This window comes from Canis lupus, chromosome 14, assembly GCF_011100685.1.
Source record: "Canis lupus familiaris isolate Mischka breed German Shepherd chromosome 14, alternate assembly UU_Cfam_GSD_1.0, whole genome shotgun sequence".
NCBI lineage: Eukaryota > Metazoa > Chordata > Mammalia > Carnivora > Canidae > Canis > Canis lupus.
The window spans coordinates 26054814-26082602 of NC_049235.1; the positions used below are offsets into that span (position 1 = coordinate 26054814).

General features: G+C 33.5%; 1 protein-coding gene and 1 long non-coding RNA gene across 8 annotated transcripts in view; one reads left to right on the top strand and one right to left on the bottom strand.

Annotated features, from left to right (window-relative positions):
* PHF14 (PHD finger protein 14) overlaps window positions 1-27789 on the top strand; it is a 216754-nt gene that overhangs the window by 185682 nt on the left and 3283 nt on the right. The window lies entirely within an intron of this gene.
* Window positions 1-27789, bottom strand: part of LOC111098772 — a 62507-nt gene that overhangs the window by 5164 nt on the left and 29554 nt on the right. The window contains exons 3-9 of one of the 6 annotated variants that reach the window (XR_005369471.1): window positions 27189-27248; window positions 14522-14661; window positions 6113-6286; window positions 5207-5293; window positions 4175-4330; window positions 3874-3949; window positions 1907-2055 (exon numbers count right to left, since the gene is read on the bottom strand). This is a non-coding gene — a long non-coding RNA (uncharacterized LOC111098772). The remainder of the gene's footprint in view (window positions 1-1906; window positions 2056-3873; window positions 3950-4174; window positions 4331-5206; window positions 5294-6112; window positions 6287-14521; window positions 14662-27188; window positions 27249-27789) is intronic. The other 5 variants (XR_005369468.1, XR_005369472.1, XR_005369469.1 and 2 more) reach the window with 5 other exon arrangements.

Genomic DNA, 27789 nt, shown 5'->3' on the forward strand with positions numbered 1-27789 from the left:
TTTGCATTGTTGTATATAATAGTCTGAGTTTCATCAAGAGCATAATTTGATATATGGTTCCTACAGAGAGGTTTAATCTGTGTACAAATTTTATTCTTTGATATTATCAGCTTCATCTTGCATCAGTGTAGTATGTGAATCTCTGATAATAGACATTTTTGTGTTTCATTTTTTAACCTAGTTTGAAATCATATCTAGCATGTATAAGTTTTTATACTTATCACTTTATTAGTGATATTGCTGTTCCTAATTGATACTTCCTTTTCCTTACCCATAGTCTCCCAAAATTTGAAAATACTCTTTCATGAAAGAAAAAAATATATATTATTGTATTTTCCTCAAGTTACCAGACTCTGAGAATGTTTCGTTTACAAAATCTTAGGTGGCTACCTTTTAAATATTTAGATATCAGAAATGGCAAAGTAAAAGGAAGAAAATACTTAAAAAGCTTCACTGGTTATTTTTATACATTGGGATTTTTAAGACTTTTGTTTGTTTGTTTGTAGATGCTTTTCAATCAAAGCCAATAGTTTTATTTTGACAAAGTGTGCTATAGACAACAATGTTAAATTTATTATCAATGTAAGTTCATGAACCATAAATGCATATCCCAAACATATATAATTATGGATTTTAAATTTTCTCACTAACTTTAGGTAGCCTCAGATTGAAAACTGGTAGAAATTCTTGATGCCCTTTTCCATTCTTACAGTGATAGGGATTGCAATTATTCACTGCTCTATAATGGATCATTTTTTATCTATATCTTGTGTTCTGTTTATATAGAATATTTATGTTTTTTCATTTTTCTGAACTAAGAGATACACATAAAGTAGGTTTGAAGTATCCACTATAATTCATTGCTTGAAAAGAAAGACTTTCCACTGATACTGAATGGAAGAGAAAACTATCTAAATCATTTTAGCAGCAAGCTTATAACCAAGATAATATCAGCATTTTCCTTCTTGAAAATGTATCTTCCATATACTAAAGTAAGGATGCAGTATTTTATTAAAAATAGTATGACAAGTTTAACCTATCATTATTACAAACCTAGCTTAAAGAAGATCCTCTTCTGTTTGATGGGGGGGGGGGAATAGGAAGATTTTATTGTTATCATATGTTCACTATATAAAACCACCAAAAAACCCTACTAAAATGCAAAAAAAAGTGAAATAGTTCTTTTGTTAATAGTATAATACTTTGAGTTCTCAAAAACAAATTATCATCCTCTATAAATATACAGTAATAAAATGAGATGACTTAATGGCTAGTTGACTAATGCCATAAAAGTTATCAGTTTGAAAAATATAGTATTTTCTGCTCAGACAAAATGTAGCTCTATAATTTACTGCTTTATATTTTCACAGTTAAATATTTGCCTAGGTTAGGAACACGCTATATACTACTTGATCTGCATTACTTAAAAATCAGACGTATAAAAGGTTTTAGGTATGTTAGAAATATTTGACGGGCTTTGGAAATTCAGATTTACATTTCTTGACTTTGACATTGCCATTTTTGACAATGAAAAACTAAATTTTATTGAACAATGGTCTATATACTAAAATATGTACTTAATTTTTGAAAATGGTATGCTACAGTAATTTGTAAGTAAATAAAATACTTTTTTATAAATATTTTTATAAATATTTTTATAAATATATTTTATTTTTATTTATTTATTTATACTTATTTCATTTTGCCTTCATTTAACAAGTATTTACTGAGCATTTTATAAGTGTAAGGCCCAGTAATAATTTCTGAGTAGCATAGCATCTGTGGGGATATAACCCCTGTCCTCTTGATGGTTGCTTATAGAGTGTCAGAGAATATAGGCAAATGAGATGGAAGCTATGAGAAAAGCACCCAAGGTACTGTTAAAACCCATAGCAAGGGAACTAACCTTGTTGGTTGGGTCCCAGCAAGTACACTTGCTATATTTAGAATGTAGTAGGAGTGTTCTGTGATGCCAGTACTGTTATAGGCATATGTTCTCACTTGTTCTTTTTATTTCTCATATTTTAAAATTTTCATTGGCCATTTCATTGAGATCTAAAAGAAAATAACATTCTTGTATGCATAAACCTTCATATCTGAAAAATTCGCATTATTTTAAAAACCACTATGGTATCATTATCACTGCTATAAACTTAAATAGACTGAAAATGAGCAAATATCCAAAATGTCTCTTAGGCAATTTCTTCATTGCAGGCAGAAAAAAATTAGCATTTCCAGATTATTTTTACGATAATATAAAGTTGCTTGGTTCACTTGTTATAATTTATGAAAGTATTTTATTTTATCCAGCTTGACACTGCAATTGTCCTAAATCAATTAGCAGAATTTCATAGCAATTTTGCAATATATTTTATAGCAATATACTTAATTTAATCAAGCTATTTAAAGACTATTTTTTTCTTTTTTAAAAAGAGTCAACTTATTTATTTGAGAGAGGGAGGTGAAGAGGGAGAAGCAGACTCCCTGCTGAACAGGGAACCCGATGTGAGGCTCCATCCCAGGACCCCCAGATCATGACCTGAGCCAAAGACAGACATTTAAACATTTAACTGACTGAGCCACCCAGGCACCCGTTTTTCTGTTAAAATAATTATGTGCTTTGTTTTTACCATTATGAAATATGCTAATAAATTTGAAGAGTGGCATGTAATATATGAACAGTACTGTAATTCTGTTCTATTAAAAACAGTAAATAAATGTAATAGAATGCAAAGCCTTTCAATTTTTTGTTTTATTTCTATTTTCATTCTGTTCTGTATTTTATATATTACCATATTTTAAACTTGTTATATTACAAAGCAAACTTAGGAAAATATGAAAGCATATTTCATATTAAAAAATTTTAATAGTGGCAAGTAAGCTGTTTAATATGTTGAGCCTAAATTCTCCATCATGGATTAACTATATTAATTTAATCCTATTATACTAAAAAGTTTCGTTGGAAAATCTAGACTTATAACTGTATGTTTCATGACATACAGTTTCCAGTGCTTTACAGTCAAAACATGAATTCCTAATAACAATGTTTATTTAAATACTGTAAAATTAATTTTGAAAGCCAATAATTTTGTTATGATCTAAGACTTCATTTTAGAAACTAATACCAGAGGAATATAAGAGAAAATATTTTTGTTTTTTCAAAAGGAATTTCTTCATTTATTTAAATTTTCTTTGACAAACATGTTTTAATATCTCCCAGTCTTTCAGAATCTCTAAATTTGAGCTCATCCTTTCTCCAATTATTGCTCATTTCCATATTCCTATGACAGAACTTCTAAGTAGTTGTCTATACTCAGGACCTTCATTTCCTTTTTCCCTCAAGATTAGAAATGTTAATAAAAAAATGAAACAGTACAAAATATATACCTCCTGATTATAGTCAGGTAGTATTAATTCTCAGAACACCAAATTGAATTTGGGAAGATCATTCTGATTTGACTGTTTATGGTTGGGTGTATAAAGCCACATATAGGTACATTTTTAAAAAAAAGCAGTTATAGATCTCTACTTTGTCTGAAAGTTTCCCTTTCATACACACATTCAGCTTTATATGGTCATTTCAGGGATAACTAGGACATAGAGAATTAAAAGGAGATGCTAAAAGATGTTCTTATTTACAGTAAATGCAGTGGACCTTGTGCGAATCGGTGTTGCAGTTGTTTTCTGTTTTTGTTTTACTCAAACTAAAAGTTTTAGAGACTAGGATAGAGAATATACCACATATTGTTTTTAGAGGAGGGATATTTTTATGCTGCAGGAAAGATTGGATTAATATAGAAGATAGAAAATGCAACACTTAACAAAAAACCCAGAAATAGTATTGTCAGGATCCCAGGTTATGTGTAATTTTACCATGATTCTTTTGGTCTTTCTACCATGGTTCAAAGACTGCTGTCAAAACTCCAGTCATTACATTATATCCATGTTTCTGAAATTAAAGAGGAAAGATGAAGTGCAAAATGACATGTCCTATTCCCTCTTTAAACAATTTCAACTAGGTTTTCATACATAGCATTCCACTGAAATGGTTTTTGTTAAGGTCACTTACAGTCTTTTGTCAAACTGAATAGTCATGCTTCTGAATCTTGTCTGACCTCTCAATATTATTTGACAATCAACTGGCCATTCCCTCTCTCTTGAAAAATTCTCTTACCTTGGCTTCTGTGACCTCCATTGTCCCCTAATTTTCTTCTAACAAAACTGGCAACTCCTTAAATTCTCGGTCTTCTTAAATCTCCACCTCCACTCAAGTTGTATTACCATGACTTACTCCTTAAGTCCTTTTTCTTCTCAATTTACATATTGTTCCCTAGATGATTGCAAATAAGTCTATTAGTAAGTATATGTTGAGGACTTCAAAACTTCTAACAGCAGCCCTTAATTCTTCTTCCAAGATCTAAATTCTTATGTCCAAACATTTGCCTGACATTCCCATTGAATACCTAAAGATTGTCTTCAGCTTAATATTGCCAAAATGTAATTCTTGTTTTCTGATCCTTCACCACTCCATCACAGCTACTTCTCCCATAGTTTTTACCACCTTACCATTTTCAGGTGCCAAAAACAGAGAATCCTTTCTAATTACTCTTGTTTATTCCTGCATCTACTTATCAACCTTACCGTCACTCTGAACTATAACACACTCTGGAGTATATCATATTTTCCATTCCCACTACTCCTACAGTACTCTAAGACACCTTCATTCTTGATATGGACTGTTGGAATAGCCTTTTGCCCTATTTCCCTATTTTCATTCTTACCTATCCTCTACTTTCTCTATATTACAACCAAAACCAGCATAAAATTCAAAATCAAATCATATTACTTAAATTTTTAAACACTCCGGTGGCCTCTCATTGCAAATAGAATATTCAGCTTGACCTACATAGTTATGTCTAACATTTAATCTCATGCCACATATGCTGACCTTTCTGGTCCACATGCATGCTGCCCACATGCATGCTGCACTCATTTGTATCATAACACCCTTGCTCTTGTTCCCTGGCCTGGACATTCTCTTCTCACAGATGAATACATGAGTGGTTCCTTCATATCATTCAGGTCTCAGCTTGAATGTCACCACTTTAGTAGAGGGACTTTCCTATTTTGTGTAAGAAAAAGTGTTCTCCCACACTTCATATCCCTTTGCTGTGTTTTTTTCTGCTACATCAGAATTTGAAATTACCTGTTAACAATTTATTATCTCTTTCCCGGGTGGAATTTAAGATCCAAAAGGATAGATATGCTGTTTCTCCATTTCCTAGAACAGAACCTGGCACATAGTAGACACATATTTATAAATTTATCAACAAATAGAAAACATTTTATATTTTTTAGTTTAAGTAATTCTTAGCAGTTACCATTTGTACTGAAATACTAAAATTGTAGTTAGGTTCTGAGGTTAGGTTTTTATTTTTTCACATTTTACAGGTAAGGAAACCAAGACTAAGGTCATTCCCAAAATCACATTAGTAGTAAGTAAGCAAAGCAGGATTCAGATAGGTTTATCTGACACCAAAGCCTAGACATTGCCCACTGTGTTCATATAGATGTCTTGCATAAGAACATCACACAACTGTTTTCCAGTATAAGATCAATTCAATTCACAGAGTATGTACACACAGAGTGTGGCTAACATCTGATTTAAAATCCTATTGTTTCATTGTAGTAATACTGACTCATTATGAAAGACACTTCCAGACAGCCACTTAGGATACATGAATTCTGATTCCAGCTCTATATTAATTATCTGTGGGGCTTTGGGGATGTCAATCACATAATCTGAGAATGGCTTTTCTATCAGCAGCATAAAAAGAATAAATCAAATGATCCATTCTCTAAAGTACCTCCTATCTCTAACATCTTACAGCTCTTAGCAGAGAAGAGTGGTCTGGAAAAGACCATAGAAATTTGTTGTAACTTATCTTGATATCTGATATATATCTTGAATATGAATTGCTTACATACTGATTTGCTCTTCTTGGAAATATACAGTTTCCTTGGTTTAACTACTCTTGAAATTTAGGAAGGTAATTAGAAGAATACAGAGACAGAATATAGGGTTGAATAATCTATATTGTTTTATTGTTACCTACTGTTGATTTTCCTAATGTTATCAATAGAGGTCTTCACTGTATTTTCTTTTTGTTTGTAATGGTGTTTCAGTTGATTCTCTTGATTATTTCCAGGTATACACAGATAGGAATAGTTTCACTTCCTCATTTGCAATTTTATACTGTGTCTTTCTCTTGCTTAATTGTGTTGGCTAAATATATCCAAAAAAAGATTAAATAATATTAGTATATGTGTTACTTTGACTTTAGTTGGAATGTTTTAAGCAAATGAAGCTAGCTTTTGAGCTAAAAATTTAACGAAAGTTTAATGTAAATATGTAAAGTGTAATGTTGAACATAAATTGTAAGCTGTAGAAGATCCATAATATGCCATTCATATAAAGTGTTAAAATATAAAAACATACCAGAGAATGATTAATATCCAATTTAGTGTATTGGTCCATCTGGTAAGAAGAAAAGAAGGGGAAAGGGATGGGGAAGGAATACCTAAAGGGCTTCAGTAAGTCTTACAAGTTATGGTTATGATTACTGTTATGTTTGCAACATTTTATAACAAAATAATTTGATTTGCTGAAGAAACATAGAGGTATCTGCTGACCAGGTGTCTGGTGTAAAGAACATAAGCATGAGTTGAACACACTATACATTTCAAGTATATAAATTTCCTGATAGCAGGGATCAGTCAGCTCTGCTGTCCTCTCTACCCTCAACTTATTGCACATAGTAAGTATTCACTTAATAATTACTGAGTGAAAAACTAGAGGAAAGAAAGAAGGAAAGGAGGATATTTTCTTTTTTTTTCTTTTTCTTTTTTTTTTTATTTTTTTATTTATGATAGTCACACAGAGAGAGAGAGAGAGGCAGAGACATAGGCAGAGGGAGAAGCAGGTTCCATGCACTGGGAGTCCGACGTGGGATTCGATCCCGGGTCTCCAGGATCACGCCCTGGGCCAAAGGCAGGCGCTAAACCGCTGCGCCACCCAGGGATCCCCGAAAGGAGGATATTTTCATTAATTGTCCTTATTTCTTATTTCTCATTATTTCATACGTATCAATTTTTTAACTAAAGCTGAGTTTAAATAAGTCCTGTAGATTTTATGTATTTTGTATATTAGAAAGCCTCAACTTTTCTAAAGAACAGGGTTACCCGGTTTTCTATACAGCTTTTCAGAAATCAACATATTATTACATACTTATTGTACTTCTTGTAGTGTATGTGAAACATGTAACACAAATTAATAATGGGGTTTATTACCTGTATATTAGCAAAATAAAGTCCTGATTCAGGCTACCTACATTAAGATGGAACAAAATGGTATCATAGTCTCAAATGCCTGCTATTGCTCAGTTAAAATCCTGATTTATCATTCTTTTTTAAATTGAATATATTGACAAGACATTTCAATCTGTGGTGAATTACAGAGCATACACTTTATTTTCTATTTTAAAAGAAAATTGGAGGAGCACCTGGGTGGCTCGGTGTTTGAGCATCTGCCTTTGACTCAGGTCATGATCCTGGGGTCCTTGGATCGAGTTCCGCATCCCCAGAGGGAGTCTGCTTCTGTCTCTGCCTCTCTCTCTGTGTCTCTCATGAATAAATACATAAAATCTTTAAAAATATATAAATAAATAAAACTGGAAAAACACATTCTATTTATTTTTTGTGATAAAATCTATATACCGGTATTTTTAAAATAAGTAAAATCATTTTTTAAAAAACCTCATAATGCAATGAAGAACTATAAATTAAAATTTTCTGGGTAATTGCTGAACATCTGTATTGGGAAAATTATCACGTTTTAAGTGTTTAATATATTTTTGATTGAACAGTATGGTTCCTCCATAATGTGACTATGAGATCATTAACTTTTATTTTGTAATTTTTATATTTTTGAATTTATAACTTCATTTTTAACTATTGAGTTATATCAGAGTTTTATATTCAATTTAATAGTACACTAGGATTTCCTTTTGAGACCATTGAGTCTGAACTCCCAACATTCCCAAGAACCCAGAAGAGTCCTTCACAGTCCTACCTGTTAGAAGCTTATGATTCTTCTTCTTCTAAGTAGAGGCTACTTTTTTTTCTTAGAAAGTAAGCTTTTATATTAGTAGCTATTGAAGAGTTGAGAAAACCACGGATCTTAATAGTAAATCCTCTTTACATTAGCTTACTTGAAGACATAAGAACAGGAATACCAAGGTAATGCAGAACTGTATGTTGCTCAGAAACTGATTCTTGCAGTATTTTCCCAATACCCCTTTTTGTCCTCAACTATTTCTATTTCCTCATGAAATTTAAGAAATATAATACAACAAATCCTAAATATTGTCATAATGCTTGAAAAAAATGAAAAACCAATTAGCATGTTTATCAAGATTTCTATAAATTATCTTCAGGGAGCAGAACTGTTGAACTGTTTTGGATTTAAGGTTGCCTTTCAATCAGTTCTTCAAGATAGACTTTTAGGACCTTTTTGTATAACTGAATAATTAGTGGTCAGTATTCAGTAAGGAAAAGTTGAGTTATTTTGGTAAGGTATGGGAAGATTTTAAAATGTACTGATCGTGAGCAATTCTAATTGTACTTTTGGTATATTGGAAAGAGGACTCTTTGGAGTCAGAGTTGCGTTTGAATCCTAGGTCATCATATTTTTGAGCGTGTGACCAAAAACAGTTCCTTAATGTTTCCAATCCTTAATTTTCTCAATGAAATGTGGGAATAATAATACTTATTCTTGCCTGGCATTTGTGAAGATTACATATAATGCATGTAAGTACTTGGTATTTATAAGTACTCAAAAAGTCAAAAGTATTATTTGTTTCCTGTGTCGTCTATATACTAGTGAATTTATTCATACATTCAAGAAATACTCATGGAGAAGCCAAAGTATAATAGGAATTGCACTAGTTCCTGAGATACTGTAGTAAACAAGACAGAAAATCTATTTAAAGGACAGGATATGTAAATAAGTAAATGATCATTTCATTGTGATAAATGTTATGGAGAACAATCAGAGTGCTGAAGGAATAGCTAGTTTCATGTATAAAGTTAGAGAACTCCTCATTGACCAAGACCTGTATGACAAAAGTAAACTAAGCACAAGTCCACAAAATTAGTTGCAGAGGAAATAACCACCATTTGTTTAGAAACCATTAGCATGTTTCGAGCCAGCTAAACAAGTTGGAGAAGTATACAGATGAAGCTAGAAAGGTGAGAAGGGCCATATGATATCGGACTTTATATGCCATGTCAGGAGTTTGGATTCTACTCTAAATACAGTGCTATAGGAGGATTTCATTCTAGGGTGGCCTTACATTCTCTGTGCCTTATAGAGATTTCTGTCTTTATGGAGAATAGTTTTTACAAGTATAAAGGGGAAGTAAGAAGTCTGATTAGGAAGCTATTGGTGTAATCCAGGCAAGAAATATATCTTGGACTAAGATGGTAACAATGGAGATGGAAAACACTAGACAAACTTTAGATACCCTTTGGTGATAGAGACAGCAGGAGTTGGCTTTGTATGTGAAATTATGGAATGATCCCTAGAGTTTGGGTTTGAGTAATTGAGTAAACTGCAGACCAAGAGAAGTGTAAAGCTTTTGAAGGGGGTGGGAGGATTGACAGTAGTTGAGAAAGGAGAAACAAGAATTTGGCTTTAGGGGTGCATGGGTGGCTCAGTCAGCTAAGTGTCGGACTCTTGGTTTTGGCTCAGGTCATGATCTCAGTGTTGTGAGCCTGAGCCTTACATTGGGCTCCATGCTGGGTGAGCAGCCTGCTTGAGATTCTCTCCCTCCCCTCTCTCTCTTTCTCAAAAAAAAAAAAAAAAAAAAAAAAAAAAAGGAGAGAGAGATAAAGAAGATTTTGGCTTTGTACATGATATGTTTGAGGTGCCTATTAAAACTTCATTGAAAACATCAAGTAGGTATACCCACCCAGTGGGTATGTGAGTTTAAAGTATGGAGTATATATCAGTGCTGAAGATACAAATTGGAGAATCATCATAAAATAGGTGGAATTTGAGGCACTTCAGAGCCATCCCAAGATAAAGACAGCAATAAAACAAAGTTAAAAGATATGAGGAAAACTTAAGAGAACTAGAAGAAGAATTTAAGAAAGATGCCAGTGTTATATTGGTATGCTTTAACTGCAAGTAACAGAAAACTGAACTACTTTTAATATTTTATACCCTGCATTTCAGAATTGAGAAGATTTTGGTGGTTATAGGACTAATTAAGATATTCTGTCTTCTGGAATTATCAATGTGTTTACTTTTGGCATTAGGCTTGTGGTTCAGTGATAACAAGATGGCTTTAGGAGCTCCAGGTATTATGTCCTCATATAATACATATAAAGGCAATTCAGTGGAAGGGATCCTTGTCTGCGTGTGGGTTTTTTGTTGTTGTTTGTTTGTTTAGAGAGTAAGGAATACTTTCACAGAATTTCCCAGTAGGTTTCCTTACGTATTTCATCTAAAATCAGTTCATGTTTCCAGTGGGGTCTATCATGATAGTCAAATACATTTTAAAGAAACTAATAAATTTAACCAGGTTATTTCTATGGAATTTACCTTGCAATGAGGATTCATTCCTGTGGCATGGACTATTTATTCAAATAATTAATATTATATTTATAATAAGGAATGATCATTTACCATATTTATACAATCCTCACAAATATAAAATATTGTCCATTGCAGTATGTCTGTATATATCTAGGTAATACATATGTAAAAGAAAAACAAAATTTAAATATTACTTAAGGGAGGTGAATTAAATACTTTTAGCTTTTCTTTCAATTTACCAGATTCAGTATTTCTAAAAATTGAAAAATTTATCTGTAAGATTATGACCTATTTTTTGAATGATATGCCTAAAAGTTTAAGTCAGTTCTACAAGAAATATACTTATCTAACTTCTACACCAAATCATTATTCATGTTTTTATGTACTGGACCTATCCAAATCCCAAGATTATTTTCATTTCAATTGGACTACCACAATAAGATTGTTGCTTTACTCAGGGAGAAAAGCATTAGTTTACATTCATCTACAATTACAACATTGTGCAGACTATAAGGTAAAGTTGGGAAGAACTTCAGTAAAAATGATAATCAAAGGCCCTTATTGTCATTTTGAAAAATTATTTAATTATTGCCTTTCCTTAATTACTACTATTTTTGAATGATTATCTTTGAGAGTAATCATTCACTCATTTAACTTACTCTTTTATTTACTCTTGCTTTGAGTCTGGTAACACAAACAAAATTGCAAGATCAAAAAATTAAAAAGACATAGATGGAATAGGGTTCTATTTAATATCATAATGTTGGCAATTTAGCTAAGTACTGTTTTTTAAAAGGATCCCCACTACTTAACAGCATATTAGTAGGCCCTTGATGGTTAAACTCTGTCATAAAGTCAACCCTGGAAGGAAGCAGGGATAAAGCTTTTGAATGCCTTCTGTGGGCCAGTATCTGTGCTAGTCTCCTCACATTTTATTTGATTTAGTACCTTTAATCATCAGTAACAGTTATTATCATTTTATAGAGGAGGGAAAAAAGGTTCAGAAAGGGTAAGCAGTTTTTCTCAGAGTTGCATAGCTTCAGATAGCGTGTTTATCAAAGTTAGGATCTGAACCTGGGTTTGCTAGTCACTGACCAGGAAGCCCAAGTTGAATCTCCACCACCTAATTGCACAGAAGAAACATAAAAAATATTAAAGTACAATTAAAGTAACCCTCTGTGGAAAGTGTGTAATGCTACAACAGAAAATGCTAGAAATGTCTACCTTTCCATGTCATTTCCTACTCTTTTCCTTTCTCTTACTGGACTTCATCTGATTTCACCTTCTCACTGTTCTCCTTACCTGGAATGCTATTCCTTCATTATTTAATTCTCCTCCTTCTCATCCTTCAGATCTCAGTGTATTTTTTATTTTCAGGAAGGTGGAGATCTTTCCAGGAATTTTCAGATTCTTCTATTAAAAGTTTACTCGCACTCTACTTCTCTTTCATTGAACATACCGTAACCGCAATTATATAGTTACTCAACTGATCAGTTGTTCTAGTCACAGATAAAAAGCTCCATAAAGCAGGGACTATGTCTGTCTAATAGATCATAATTTTTGAGCACCTAGCACAATATTTGATACACAGTTCTAAATCAGAGAAGGATGCATAAATAGCTTATATAACTCTCCAGGTATCTTTTTTCAAATAGAATATTTGAAAATATCATTGTATGAATTATTTTTTCTAATGTCCCATAGCCTAGATTATGGAATACTGAGAAATATAGAATAATTAATTGGTCACAGAAAAACATTAAATAAATGAGTGCATTTTTAGACAAGCTTTCTAAGTGATTCCGTACTTGCCAAGAGGCCTACTTTTTTTAATGTATCATTGCATGATTTTATTTATGGTAACATGTTTAAAATATTTAATCTTTTTCTTAAAAAAGCAAAATAGTGGCAGAGCAGTAATCTACAAATTCAAGATGTGGAAATGTGGCTGTTTTTTTTTTTTTTTTTTTTTTTTTTGTGATAGTCACAGAGAGAGAGAGAGAATGAGGCAGAGGGCAGAGACACAGGCAGAGGGAGAAGCAGGCTCCATGCACCGGGAGCCCGACGTGGGATTCGATCCCGGGTCTCCAGGATCGCGCCCTGGGCCAAAGGCAGGCGCCAAACCGCTGCGCCACCCAGGGATCCTGTGGCTGTTATTTTTGACACTGATTATGAAATATCACCATTAGAGAATTTTTGTGTGTAGAATTTTCTAAAGTAGTATTTTTAATTTTTCTTGAAGCAAAATCAGTTTTTTAATCCATGAAAAATTAATGTGCCATAGGAAATGTTTTACTTGGACATCTAATGAGCTATTAATTTCCAGTAAAACTGTGAAGATTAATAGGTTCACTCTGGGGAAAATAGTATTAAACTTGAAATAGAGATATTTAAGGCAACTTAATCTGTTCACTTGGGATTTAAGTTTTTAAAATTCACTTTCTAAACATAATCTATTTCTGAAATATGTCCTTGAAGTTGAATTTATCTTAATACAAGAACTGTGTAAGTTACGTTGAGAAGTATTTGTTTTAAAGACTCAGAATACTAATCTTTGGGCACAAGGGAAGGTTTATTATTTTGATGACATAGCCCAACTCTGTAGGATATTAATCATTAAAAAAAATACTCTCTATGTATTATCATGGTTCAGTTTTCTTCTCTTCACATTTATATGTCAGGTATACTTTCTTAATTGCGTTGTAATTATGTGCATGCCTATCTACCAAACTGGAACATGGACTCCTCTGGAAAGGAAGACCTTTTATTCCTCTTTGTTGTTTCCAGTACCTTGCCTAGTGTCTTAACACATGGTCACTGTTTATTAAATTTTTGTGAGAGAATAAAAGGAAGGATTCTAGGAATAGAATTTACTTCTAGTTAAGATCATTTTCAAAAAAATGTTTAATATGAGTCAATGGAGAAAGTATATTCCAGACCCTTCTAAAACATAAAATAAAGATTGTTTAATCAATGCAATCAAGTCTGTTATTGGGTTACCAAAAATGAATAGATAGATCAATTGATTAATCATTAGGTTTTTACTTACTAATATTTTTACTTTGTTTTAACATTTGTACCATATTAAGTCAGTTTTAGATCAAATGATGTTTCTTTGGAGAAATTTATTTTGTTGAACAAGAGTACCTCTTTCCCTCTAGATAACAGACTTATTTTTGAAGGCCCCTATTAAATATTAATTACATGTCAGTATTAATAAGAACATCTGCTACCCAAAAAAACTATGAAATGAAATAATAAAAAACATGTCATATTTTAACCATATCACAGTTGAATATTGTTCTAATGGCTCTTAAACTGCATGAATCAGAAAAACATGACAATGAACTTCATGGGTGAAACACTATTCTGTACTATTGAATGATTGTACGATTTTATTAGCACTGTTTTTACTAAAAGCACTACTTTATAGTGTAGTCAATAATGAGCTGGTCATATCATGGAAATGCCAAAACCTCTTTATGTATAACTGTGATTACCTTTGCATACTACTTTGGTGCAAAACTTTATAGTACTTAAACCAAAGTATACTTATTTCTGAATCATCCTAACAAGGATTTTGTTTATTTGCTTATCTGTCTTTACTTTTTGTGTTGCGATAACTTTAGATTTTAAGAGTTGCAAAAATTGTATGGAGAGTATGTAGTATCCCGCTTCTCCTTATGTTAACATCTTGTATAAGCATAGGACTATTATCAAACCTAAACCTTTGTATTATAATATTTTTAAGTACACTATAGAATTTATTTGGGTTTTACTAGGTTTGCCACTAGTGAAACTTTTCTGACACAGAATCCTCTAATTTTGTCATGGGTCTTCTAATGTGTGGCATTTACTTACTTTTTTAAAATCTTGGCACTTTTGAAGAGGATTATTCATTTGTTTTGTGGAATATCCTTCAATTTGGGTTTGTCTGGTATTTTCTCATGATTAGATCAAGGCTACCACAGCCTAGAGGTGATATCCCTTCTCAGTGCATCCTATGACAGAAAATACGATGTCAATATCTATTACTAGTGAGGTTAACCTGGCTCACTCAAGTTAGGTTAGTGTTTGTCAGGTTTCTCCACTGGAAAATTACTGTTTTTCTTTAATAATGTAGTTTTAAATCATTTGAGTTTGGAAGACAGTTTGGGGAGTTGTTTTAAATCACTAACTAACCTAGTGAAGAAATTGGTTTCATGTTTTTATCTATCCAGTGCTCAGTATGTCATATATACAGTGGGGGATTAGGTAGGATCTTCGAAGAATCTTTCAGCTTTAATATTCTGTAGCTTAATCACTCTGAGGAGAACTGGAAACGAGTTAAGAGATGTCCCATACATATCATAGTTGTTTACATATTAGCCTCAAGTCCATCTTTGAATTTGATGTGGCTTTTGATATAAATACTTTTACTTCCTGCTTAACACGGGCATTATACATTGAAAACAACTTAAATTGAGACAGTTTATAAATTCCTACCTGAAAATCTACTATCTAGACATTTTATTACTTAGATATGAAGTTATTTATTAGTCTAAAAATTGTCAGTTTAAAACATCTACATTACCTAGCCTCAGAAACTGCAACATTAAAAGAATTTTAATTAGTGAAATACTGTCAGCTGATTTTTTTATCCTAATACAAACTGTAGTTTTCACTTTGATAAATTCCATTCAGTGATATCAAGTTTTATAAATAATAACAGATTATATAAATAATATAATTTTCATTAAGGGAGGTTTTGGTACTCTTTACTTTTTGAATGTCTTCTACCTACCTCTAAAGTAATAGTAAGGTTGTAACATTACCATTTATATAAATTGTTTCTTTGACAGTGATTTGGTACATTTGAGCTATAACCTTTCTTTAGAATATGAAAACTCAGCAAAAGAAATATAAAGTATATTTTCCCTCTCCCTCTTTCTCTCTGTTTTCAATGAAATGGCTAGAGATTATAATTTTTCTAATGGCACAGAAGTTAGTTTTGGTAAAAATTAACCTTAGGATCTTACTAAGCAAAAAACAAAATTCTTTTAAATTATAAAGTGTCTTTTTAATCTATGTTGCATTAAACCCCTCATTGTATTGTGAAGGATAAACAAAATGTTGTCATACCCAATAAAGTCACTTTTCTAGTGGCCAATTCCAGTATCATGGCTATTGCTTATGTTAATGAATAAATAAATATGCTACGTATAAGTATTTTCCAGCTTTTATAATAAACTCAGTTATGGCTGAATAATTTCTGGTCATCGTAAACAATGCATGTATCTCTGAAAATTTTAATGAGCCAATCATTGATTTTTTTTTAATCCAACTTGGAAATCTCTTGACAACTATACTTTGGTGATCATATATCTTGAATATCTCAAACATTTTTAGGCATTATTTTTTATCTCATTTTAATTTGGTAGAATTTTTTAAACCCCTGGGAACTTAAATCTGTATGTGTATATTTAGGCTAAAAAATAAAACAGCATAAATTTAGAAATGTCTCTTTTCCTTGAGTATTTATGGGGAAAGTTATATGTACTGTCATTAGCACATTTGGGATTTTTGAAATGTTACATTTAGTAAATGGTAGATGATTTACATAAAAATATTTTCTAAAGAACCTCTTTAAATTTATCTTAGTATACAATAAACTTTAATATATATTGAGCTTGTGAATGTACTACCTGGAAGGTAGAAAGATGGTAGAGTAGGAGGATCCTGAGCTCACCATGTATATACCAAGGAAACAACTACATATAATGCAACACACTATGAAAATAACCTGAAGGCTGGCAGAATAGACCTTCCATAGCTAAAGACTTTAAGAGAAGGCCACATTGAGGAGTGCTGGAGAGACAGAGACATGGTCAGAACCCAAAAACCAGCAGTATGCAACCCACAAATGAGAGGGGTATCACAGGCACAGAAGATTGAGGGGACCAAGCCTTATGTCAAGCACCCCCATTCCTAGGGACTTCCAGTGGGAAGACGAGCGCCCATAAGGTCTTGCTTTGATAATCAACAGGACTTAGCTCTAGGAGAGCTAGAGGGCTGTAAGAAACTTGAGTCTTAATAATTAAAAGGTCAGCATGCTATATCACTGAGCTCAAGAACCAGCACAAAAGTAGCAGTTTGAAAAGCACCTGGGTTACATATGAAGCTTTATTGACTAGAGGCAGGGATCTGCAGAAGCTTTCTCCAGGAATAGAATGATTGGTGGGCACCATTTACTTACTTCCCATCAGCCTAGCTGGTCAGAGTCTTGTAGGGAGCCAGTTCTGATGTCTACCTTGCTAGTACCACTTGCCCCACCCTAGCATTCCCCCTGTGGATCTGCCCTAGCCAGCCTGGCAGGTACTCCTCCAAAGTATCTTCCACCCATCACACCCAGCAGGCAACCTCATTTGGGACTCATCCTCCCTCAGAGCAACTATTGCCCTGCTTCACCCGGCAGGCAGCCCTATCCTGGACCAGCACCCAAACAGAGCAACTCCTGCCCTGGGGGAGGGGAGGACATAGCCCTACTCAGCAGCACACTAGTAGTTGCTTAGCTGGTTCTCTCAGCCAGCTGTGTGGCAAAGCCATGCCCATCAGTGTACCCACATAGTCATAGCTGTTCATTGCAGAAAGACAGTCTAATGGCAAGCCATGCTCACCAATGTATCCACAGTGGCTTCATCCGGTCTCTCATCCAGCCTTCCTTATCAGTGTGCCCACAGTAGTTGCAGCTGGTCATCGCTGCCTTGTCAGAAGGCAAGTCCCACCCACCAGCATACCCACTTGTGCCCCAATCACAATAGAAGGGCATATGCAGCCCACACAGGGGACACCCCTGGAGCACCTAGCTTTAGTAACCAGAAGGAACTATGCTACTAGGCATCTCAGGATGCCTCTGACACAAGAACACTACTTTCAAGACCTGGAGATGAGGCTGACCTACCTAATAAATAGAAATAAACTAGAGAGTCTGACAAAATGAGAGAGATGAATGTTTTCCAAATGAAAGAACAAGACAAAAATCCCAGAAAAGAACTAAAACAAATAGAGATAAGTAAACTGCCTGATAGAGATCAAAGTAATAGTCATAAAGACACTCACCAGACTTGGGAGAGAAGTAGATGAACTCTGTGAGAACTTCAACAAAGAGAAAGAAATGTGTGTGTGTGTGTGTGTGTATATATATATATATATATTTTTTTTTTTAAACAACAGAGCTGAAGAATACAATACTGAAATGAAAAATGTACTAGAGGGAATCAGTAGCTGATCAGTGGATACAGAATAAATAAGTAATCTGAAAGACAGTATAGTGGAAAGCAACTAAGCTTGAACAGCAAAAAGAAAAAAATAATTTTTAAAAAAGAGAATAGGTAGGGCAGCCTGGATGGCTCAGCAGTTTAGCACCACCTTCAGCCCAGGGTGTGATCCTGGAGACTCAGGATTGAGTCCCACGTCGGGCTCCCTGCTTGGAGCCTGCTTCTCCCTCTGCCTGTGTCTCTCATGAATAAATAAATAAAATCATTAAAAATAAATCAATAAATAAAAGAGGATACGTTAAGTGATTTCTGGAACAACATCAAGCACAGGGATCTCAGAACGAGAAGAGAGAGACATGGGAGCAGAAAACTTAATTGAAGATATAATTGAAAACTTCCCTAGCCAGGAGAAGGAAGCAGACATCCAGATCCAAGAAGTGTATAAATCCCCAAATAAGATGAACCCAAGGTGATTTACACCAAGACACATAATAATTAAAATGGCAAAAATTAAGAATAAAGAGAGAATCTTAAAGGGAACAAGAGAAAACAGTTACATACAAGGTAAACTCCATTAGGGTATCAGCTGATTTTTCAGTAGTTACTTTGTAGGCCAGCAGGGAATAGCATGATTTATTTAAAGTTCTGAAAAGAAAAACCTACAACCAAGAAAACTCTACTCAGAATGGGTATTGTTTAGAATTAAAGGACAGATAAAGAGTTTCCCAGACAGAAGTTAAAGGAGTTCATCAGCACTAAACCAGCCTTACAAGAAATGTCAAAGGGACTCCTTTAAGTGGAAAAGAAAAGGCCACAACTGGGAAAAAGATGATTAAGACAGGAAAAATGTTTACTGGTAAAAGCAAACATAGTCAAGGTAGTACATCTATCACTTATAAAGCTAATATGAAGGTTAAAAGACAAAAGTAGTAAAATCAGTGATACCTAAATTAGTCAATGAATAAATGAAATAAAAAGACATAAAATGTAACATTGTATACATAAAACTTAGAGAAGGGAATAAAAAGATAGTGCTTTTTAAGAAAGTGTTTAAACTTAAGTGACCATCAACTTATTATAAAATGCTATATACATATTTATATATGTACATACATGTATGTATGAACCATGTATAAACCTCATAGTAACCATAAACCAAAAACCTATAACAGATACACAAAAAAGTAAAAATAAAGGAATCCAAGCATAACAATAAATAAAATAATCAAATTACAAGGGAAGAGAGCAAGAGAAGAAGAACCACAAAAACAACCAGAAAACAGTTAACAAAATAGCAATAAGTACATACCTATTAGTTATTACTTTAAATGTAAATGGACTTAGGGCTTCAGTCAAAAGCCAGAGGGTGACTGAATACATTTAAAAAACCCTAAAGTCATCTATATACTAGCTACAGACTCCCTCCAGGCCTGAAAACACCTACAGATTGAAAGTGAAGGGATGGAGGGGTGCCTGGGCGGCTCAGTCAGATAAGTTTCTGACTTCAGCTGAGGTCATGACCTCAGGGTCCTGGGATCAAGCCCCACATTGGGAACCCTGCTCAGTAGGAAGGCTGCTTCTCCCTCTCCCCCTCTGCCCTTACCCCTGCTCATGTTCTCTCCACTCTCTCTCTCAAATGAATAAATAAAACCTTTAAAAAAAAAAAAGTGAAGGGATGGAATAAGAGTATGGAAGTGGAGAAAAAAAAGCTGAAGTAACAATATTTACATCAGACAAAATAGACATTAAAACAAAGGCTGGAACTAGAGACAATAGTATTACAGAAGATAAAGAGATTAATCCAGCAAGAAGATATAATAATTGGAAATACCTATGTACTCACAAAGGAATACCTGAATATATATATAAAGCAAATATTAATAAGCATAAAGGGAGAATTTGACAGTTTTTGACAATTTTAATATTCCACTTACACCAACGGATAGATCATCCAGACAGAAAATCAATAAGGAAACCATGGCTTTGAATGGTAGATTAGACCAGTGGACTTAAATGATATATACAGAGCATTCCATCCAAAAGAGGAATATACATTTTTTTTAATTTTTATTTATTTATGATAGTCACAGAGAGAGAGAGAGAGAGGCAGAGACTCAGGCAGAGGGAGAAGCAGGCTCCATGCACCGGGAGCCCGATGTGGGATTCGATCCCGGGTCTCCAGGATCGCGCCCTGGGCCAAAGGCAGGCGCCAAACCGCTGCGCCACCCAGGGATCCCAAAAAGAGGAATATACATTATTTTTAAGTGCATATGGGACATTCTCAAAGATAGATCACGTTAGGCCACAAAACAAGTCTCACTAAATTCAAGAAGATTTAAATCATATCAAACATATTTTCCAACTACAACAGTCTAAATAAAATAATCAAGCCTAAGAAAAGAACTGGAAGAAATAAACATGTAGAAGCTAAGCAACGTGCTGCTAAACAGTTAATGGGTCAATTAAGAAATCAAAGAGGAAATAAAAAATAACCTAGAGACAAATCACAAAGGAAACAATGGTTTAAAATATTTGGGGTGCAGTAAAAGCGGTTCTAAGAGGTACACTGAGTGATAGGGGCTTCCCTCAAGAAATGAAAAATTTCAAACAAAGTTAGTAAACCTAACTTTACACCATAAGGAACTAGAAAAAGAAGAACAAATAAGCCCAAATTTAGTAGAAGGAAGGAAATAAAAAGATTAGAGCAGAAATAAATGAGAGACTGAAAACAGTATAAAAGATCAATGAAACTAAGGGCTGATTCTTTGAAAAGATAACAAAAATTGATAAACCTTTAGCCAGACTCATCAAGAAAAGAGAGGACTCAAATAAAACCAGAAATGAAAGAAAAGTACACTGCAACCAACTCCATAGAAATACAAAGGATTACAAAAGACTCCCATGAAAAATTATATGTCAATAAATTGGACAAACTAGAAGAAATGGATAAATCCTTGCAAACATAGTCTTTCAAGACTGGATCAGAAAGAAATAGAAAACCCGCACAGACTGATTACTAGTAATAGAATTGAATTGGTAATCCAAAAACTCCCAAAAAACAAAAGTGCAGGACCAGATGGCTGTATAAGTGAATTCTACCAAGTATTTAAAGAATAATTACCCATTACTCTCAAATTATTCCAAAAATCAGAAGAGGAAGGAATGCTTTCAGATTCATTTTACGATGCCAGCATTATATTCATACTAAAATCAGACGAAGACCCTACAAAAAAGAAAATCACAGACCAATATCCCTGATGGATATAGATACAAAAATACACTGAAAGGATCATTTACCACTATTAAATGGGATTCATTTCAGGGATGCAAGGATGGTTCAATCAACCAACATTCTATACGACATAAAAACCACATGATCATCTCAATAGATGCAGAAAAAGTATCTGACAAAATTCAACATCCATTTATGTTAAAACTTCAACAAACTGGATATAAAGGGAACATATCTCAACATTATAAAGGCCATATATGACAGATCCACAGCTAATATAATACTCAATGGTGAAAAGCTGAAATATTTTCCTCTAAGAAGAGGAATAAGACAAGGATGTCTACTCTTAGCACTTTTATTCAAGATTGTACTGGAAGTCCTAGCCACAGGTGTATGATGAGAAAAAATAAAAGGCATCCATTAAAAGGCACTCATATTTGCAGATGACCTGATATTATATGTAGAAAATCTTAAAGACTCCAGCAAAATACTATTAGAACTAATAAATGAGTTTAGTAAAGTTGTAGAATATAAAATCAATATGCAGAAATCTATTGTTTTTTCATAAATTAATAACGAATTAACAGAAAGATTAAGAAGACAGTCCTATTTATAATTGTGTTGAACACAGTAAAATACGTAGGAATAAATTCAACCAAGAAGGTGAAAGACCTGTATTTTGAAAACTAAAACATACTGATGAAAGAAATTGAAGATGATACAAATAAATAGATATATCATGGTCATCAGTTGGAAATTAATAATATTAAAATGTCCATCCTACCCAGAGCAACTTAGAGATTCAATCTGTATCAAAATAACAATAAGATTTTTCAAAGAATTAGAACAAATAATACTAAAATCTGTATGAGACCACAAAAGGCTTAAAATAGCCAAAGCAATCCTGAGAAAGAACAAAGGTGGAGGTATCACAATCCCAGATTTAAAACTATACTACAAAGCTATACTAAAACAGTATGGTATTGGCACAGAAACAGACACATAGATCAATGAAACCAAAGACAGCTCAAAAATAAACCCATTATTATATGGTCAGTCTTCAACAAAAGAAGAAAGAATATGCAATGAGAAAGAGAGATGAATGATATTGAGGAGACCGGACACCTATGTGGAAAATAATGAAACTGGACCACTTTCTTACATTATATACAAGAATATACTCAAAATGAATTAAAGACCTAAATGTGAGACCTTAAACTATAAAAATTCTAAAAGAGAGCACAGGCAGTAATTTATTTGACAGTAGCTCTAGGAACATTTTTCTAGTATGTCTCCTAAGGCAGGGGTAATAAAGCAAAATTAAACTGTTGTGACTGCATCAAAATAAAACTATTCTGCAAAGCAAAGGAAACAAAGACAATCTACTGAATGGGAGAAGATATTTGCAAATGATAAGGGATATATATATTTCTCTCTCGCCTAAAACCCAATACTAAAAACTAAACAAAACAAAATACAGGTAAGAAATGAGCAGAGGACCTGAATAGACATTTTATCAAAGAAGATATACAGATAGCCAATAGATATATTAAAAGATGCTCAACATCACTGATCATCAGGGAAATGCACATCAAAACCACGAAGAGATACCACCTACTATCACAATGACAAGAAATAACAAGAGTCAGCAAGGATGTGGAGAAAAAGGAACCCTTGTACACTGTTGGTGGGAATATAAATTGGCACAGCCACTATGGAAAACAGCATGGAGTTTCCTCCAAAAGTTAAAAAATAGAGAAAACATACAGCACAGTAATTCTACTTCTGGGTATTTACCCAAAGAAAAGAACAATAGTAATTCAAAAAGATACAAATACCCCTATGTTTATTACAGCATTGTTGACAATAGCCAAGATATTGAAGCAACCTATGTGTCCATGGATAGCTGAATGGATAAAGAAGTTGTGGTAATATACACAATGGAATATTACCCTACCATGAAAAAGGAATGAAGTTTTGTCACTTGTAATAACATGGAGGGACCCAGAAGTTATTACACTAAGTCAAAGAAAGATAAATACCATAAGATTTTACTTTTTGTGGAAACTAAAAACAACAAATGAACACACACAAACAAAACGGAAACAGACTCCTAAATAGAACAAACTGATAATCGCCAGAGGAGAGGGTGTGGAGGAATGGCAAAACAGGTTAAGAGGACAAAGAGGTACAGAGTTTCAGTTATAAAGTAAGTCATGAGGATGAAAAGTACAGAATAGGGAATGTAGTCAATATTTTAGTAACTTTATATGGTGACAAATGGTAGCTATACTTATTGTGGTGAGCACTGGATAATGAATATAATTGTCAAATCACTATGTTATACACCTAAAACTAATATACTGTGTCAACTATGCTTCAGCTAAAATAAGTAAATAAAAACAATGTACATGGAAAATATACATGGAAAAAAACATGGAAAAATATAGGGTTTCTGCTATCCTCATTTAAATATATTTATGTTGGCTCATTATGGAATTTGGGGTGTTTTTGTTTTTGCTTTTATTTTTTTCTGTAATCATTGCTGACTACATACCAGTTTACCAACCTAAATTCTTTAAACAAAGTATTATCTTCTAAAGCAAAAATGGGGGCACCTGGGTGGCTCAGTTGGTTGAGCACCAACTCTAGATTTCAGCTCCAGTTATGATCTCAAAATCCTTGGATTGAGCCCCACATCAGGCTCCATGCTCAGTGGGGAGTCTGCCTTAGATTCTTTCTCTCTCTGCCCCCTCCCCCACTCATGTGCGCGCTCTCTCTCTCTCTCTCAATATAGATAAATGTCTTTATAAATAAAGCAAAAATGTTATAAATGAGGGTGAGTTATCAAGTTAGGGGCTTCTAATATAGAATCTAGCATACGTTTCTATGCTTATTTCCCAAAATTAGACTTCTACTAGAGAAGGAGAATTTTTTTTTTTCAAGGCCATAAACTCCACATATAGAGAATGGTGGTATTCTTAGCCCTAGAAGGTTTATATCTTAAACATATCTGAAGTACCCAAAAATTCACACTATGGAAGTTGTGCTTTTTTCTCATGTTTATGGGAAGATATAAGGATGTAAACCCATAGAATTGGGTTTATGCTCATTAAGAATCTACTATAGCTCACACTTAACATTGCCATTCATTTCCTTTCTTTTACCCTACCTATTTTGCCAAACTCTCACCTTCCACTCACTGATCTTCATTTCCTTTACTATAATTATACCCTCTCTAGATAGTTATGCCAGTCTTAGGGCCTTTCTTTCTAGAGAGAGTCCCAAATTATATGTGGGAAATCCAATGTTTTATTTTTGACTTCCCCATTCTCCATGCTTCCAAAAGCCACCACCAAGTAAAAAGTGGCTAGAGGAACTAACGACTTAGAAAAGCAAATCTACTCCACTAGGTCTGCTCCAAAATCACAAATTGGAGGTAAGTGCCTAACAAATGAAATAGAATTGTTCATATATTCTTATACATGAAATTAGATATTCGTGACCACCCTTTTATCTATCTTACTTGCTAATAAAATAAGGGATATGATTTTGTAATGTTAAATAAAGGGAAATCTCCTTGATGATTTCTTGTTTGAATCACTAGAGAAAAAAAGGTAGAAATTTACAAAATAACTCCACTCTGTGAATGACATAAGTGTTTGAGCTAGGTTTACTAAGAATCCCCAAGTTACTTTAATTTTATAATATAGCCTGCACTTTCTAATTAAATATGCAACTTCTGTCATAAAAAAAAAACCATCTTATGCTTTTTACAGTATATTTAATTAAGCATTTCTTGTAAGTTCATTTCAGTATCTATCATGGCCCACTAAAGTTGGAATTCAGTTGTAAAATGGTAGATTAATTGCCTTTTGTATTAAATGAAATCAGAATCTCAGATATGCAAAGTCAGGAAATTTAATTGTGGTCTTCAATTGCTTATTCAATGCATTGGAAAACTGAATGCAGAAGTATAGAAAAAAGACCCAAAGGTTGTTAAATGTAGCACATCACACACATCTTGCACTTTACTTAATGATCCAAGTGTTTATTACTATGAAGTAAATGCACCATTTAAAGAATTATGGTGGAATTGTAAAACATTAAAATCTCTAATTAATTTTAGTCTGAGGCATGCAGCGTGCCCATTTTGCCTAAAACATTTTCATTATCATCAGTATTTTTCCAGTTATTAAGATAAATTTTTTCCTCATTGTGCAGCAGTGGCATATTTTCTGTATTAAAAGCACAATCTTAAATGCTGTTGAGAATTATATCTGGAATATGCTTTAATAAGTGAATAAAAGAAAGCAGTTTTGACCACAGATTGGAACAGTATTTTTGCTTTTTGACACTTATTCTATAGCTAACATAACAGGTTAGGTGTACATATTTTTTGCCAGAAGCTATATACATACATACATACATGCATATATACATACGTAAATATATATATACACTAACATTTTTTAAAAGACCATTGTTAAAGCATACAGATAATTTTGACTATTGATTTGAATCTAACTATAACAACTCTTCTCTAATTGGCCAAAGGAATATTTAAAATATAAAGATTATATACGAAAATAAAAATACATTAAGTTGGGATGCCTGGGTGCCTCAGCAGTTGAGCATCTACCCTTGGCTCAGGGCGTGATCCCAGGATCCGGGATGGAGTCCCACTTCAGGCTTCTCCCTCTGCCTATGTCTCTGCCTCTCTCTCTCTGTGTTGCTCATAAATGAATAAATAAAATCTTTTTTAAAAATACATTAAGTTAATGCTTGCTGCACCTTCTCGCTTCATCTTACTGTTGTACTACCATGTATCTGTCTGCTATGAATAGCAAATTCAGTTAAGTAAAAACAACTGAAACCATTCTCTTTGTAAACACTGACCTCCATTATACTTACTTCTGGAAATAGTTCAAATGGCCAGATTATAAAGGCATTTATTGAAAGAAAGCTTATGTTCTGTGTAAGAGTAATGCATACTCAGTAAGAAAACACATGAAAGCACAAAGGAATAAAAATTAAGAGCATCAACATTATTAACATTAGAGATACTTACAAAAGGAATTTTAAGTAGAACAATGGAAAGCAAACTCTTTTAGCTGTATATTTTCAGTGTAGGCAGCTATAATGGATGGCTTAAATTTTTTTCCACAAAATCCCTGCATGTACATGATACTTATTTTGAATTTAGGAAAACCTTCATTAAGTTGCCCTTTTTATTTTGAAGTAATTGTAGACTTAGAGAAAAACTGCAGAAATAGCACAAATAATTCCCATTTGTCCTGCATCCAGCTTGCTGTAGCTACCAGCTTCTATAACCAAAGTAGGTTACTAAAATCAGGAAATTAACATCAAGAAAATACTATTAGCTACCGCATAGACCATATTTAAATTTTGTCAGTTTTCCCACAAATATCCTTTTTATGGTCGAGGAGCCCACCCACTGCCTTTAGTCATCATGTTCCTTTAGTTTTCTCCCATCCGTGATAGTTCAAGCTTTGTATTGTCTTTCGTGACCTGGACAGTTTTAAAGACTACTGTTCAATTATTTTATAGAGTTTTTATCTGATGTTTTCTCATTATTAGATTGAGGTTATACACTTTTAGGAAGGATACCACAGACCAGAGTTGTGTTCTTTTTTGTGCATCACAGCAAATGGTTAGTGTTAATATGTATAACTGATGATGTTAATCTTGATCACTTGGGTATGGTGGTATTTGACAGATATCTGCTCTATAGAGGTACTCAAAGTCTTTAAAGATATAGAGAACCAGGAGCGACTGAGTGGCTCAGTCGATTAAGTGTCTGCCTTCAGCTCAGGTCATGATCCCAGGGTTCTGGGGATCATGCTTCTCCCTCTGCCTGCTATTCCCTCTGCTTGTGCTCTGTGTCAAATAGAAAAATTAAAAAAAAAAAAAAAAAAAGAATCAATGGGATAAGTTGTCTCTGTACTTTAAAAGAAATCATTTACAATTTGGTAAAAACAAAGTCATCTGTACAGACTAATTTGAGTCAAAATATTACCTGAACAGTAGAAATCCCAGCTGCTAAAATAGTTGCCCTTTATTTGGAGTTGGTTACCTCCTAAGAGAAAGGGAAAGCAGGATGGACAGGTTGGATTAATTGGCATCAATTCTTAGAACTCTTATGGGAACTAAGACAATTTTGTAATAAGGAAAATTGACGGCACCTCTGTTCCAATTGATATTGGAAGCCTGAATAGTATTTAACCAAAATCTTGGAAGTTTTATTCAGTGGTAAGATGGATTTAGTTTAGATAAGAATGGCAGTGTTTTTATGGATTTCTCTGTTAGAATAACTCTCTTTCAGTCTTGTGTTGCCACCTGGAGTATTAGACCATAATCACATGGTCTGTGTATGCCTAGAAATTACTGTTCTCCTTACAACAACAATGCTGTAGTGTAAAAACAAGAAGGCTAAAGAACCACCTTAGTTACTGTTGTTAACTTGTTACATGAGTGGGTATTCTTGAAATTCCACAGGTAACTAGTAGCTTTGCTGTGTTGTTACAAACAACATGTTTTCTGGAGTATGAATTAGCAAGCTTCAAAGTTAAGAGGTAAACCTGTCTACACTTTCCAGTGGCCCCAAAGGGTACATTTCT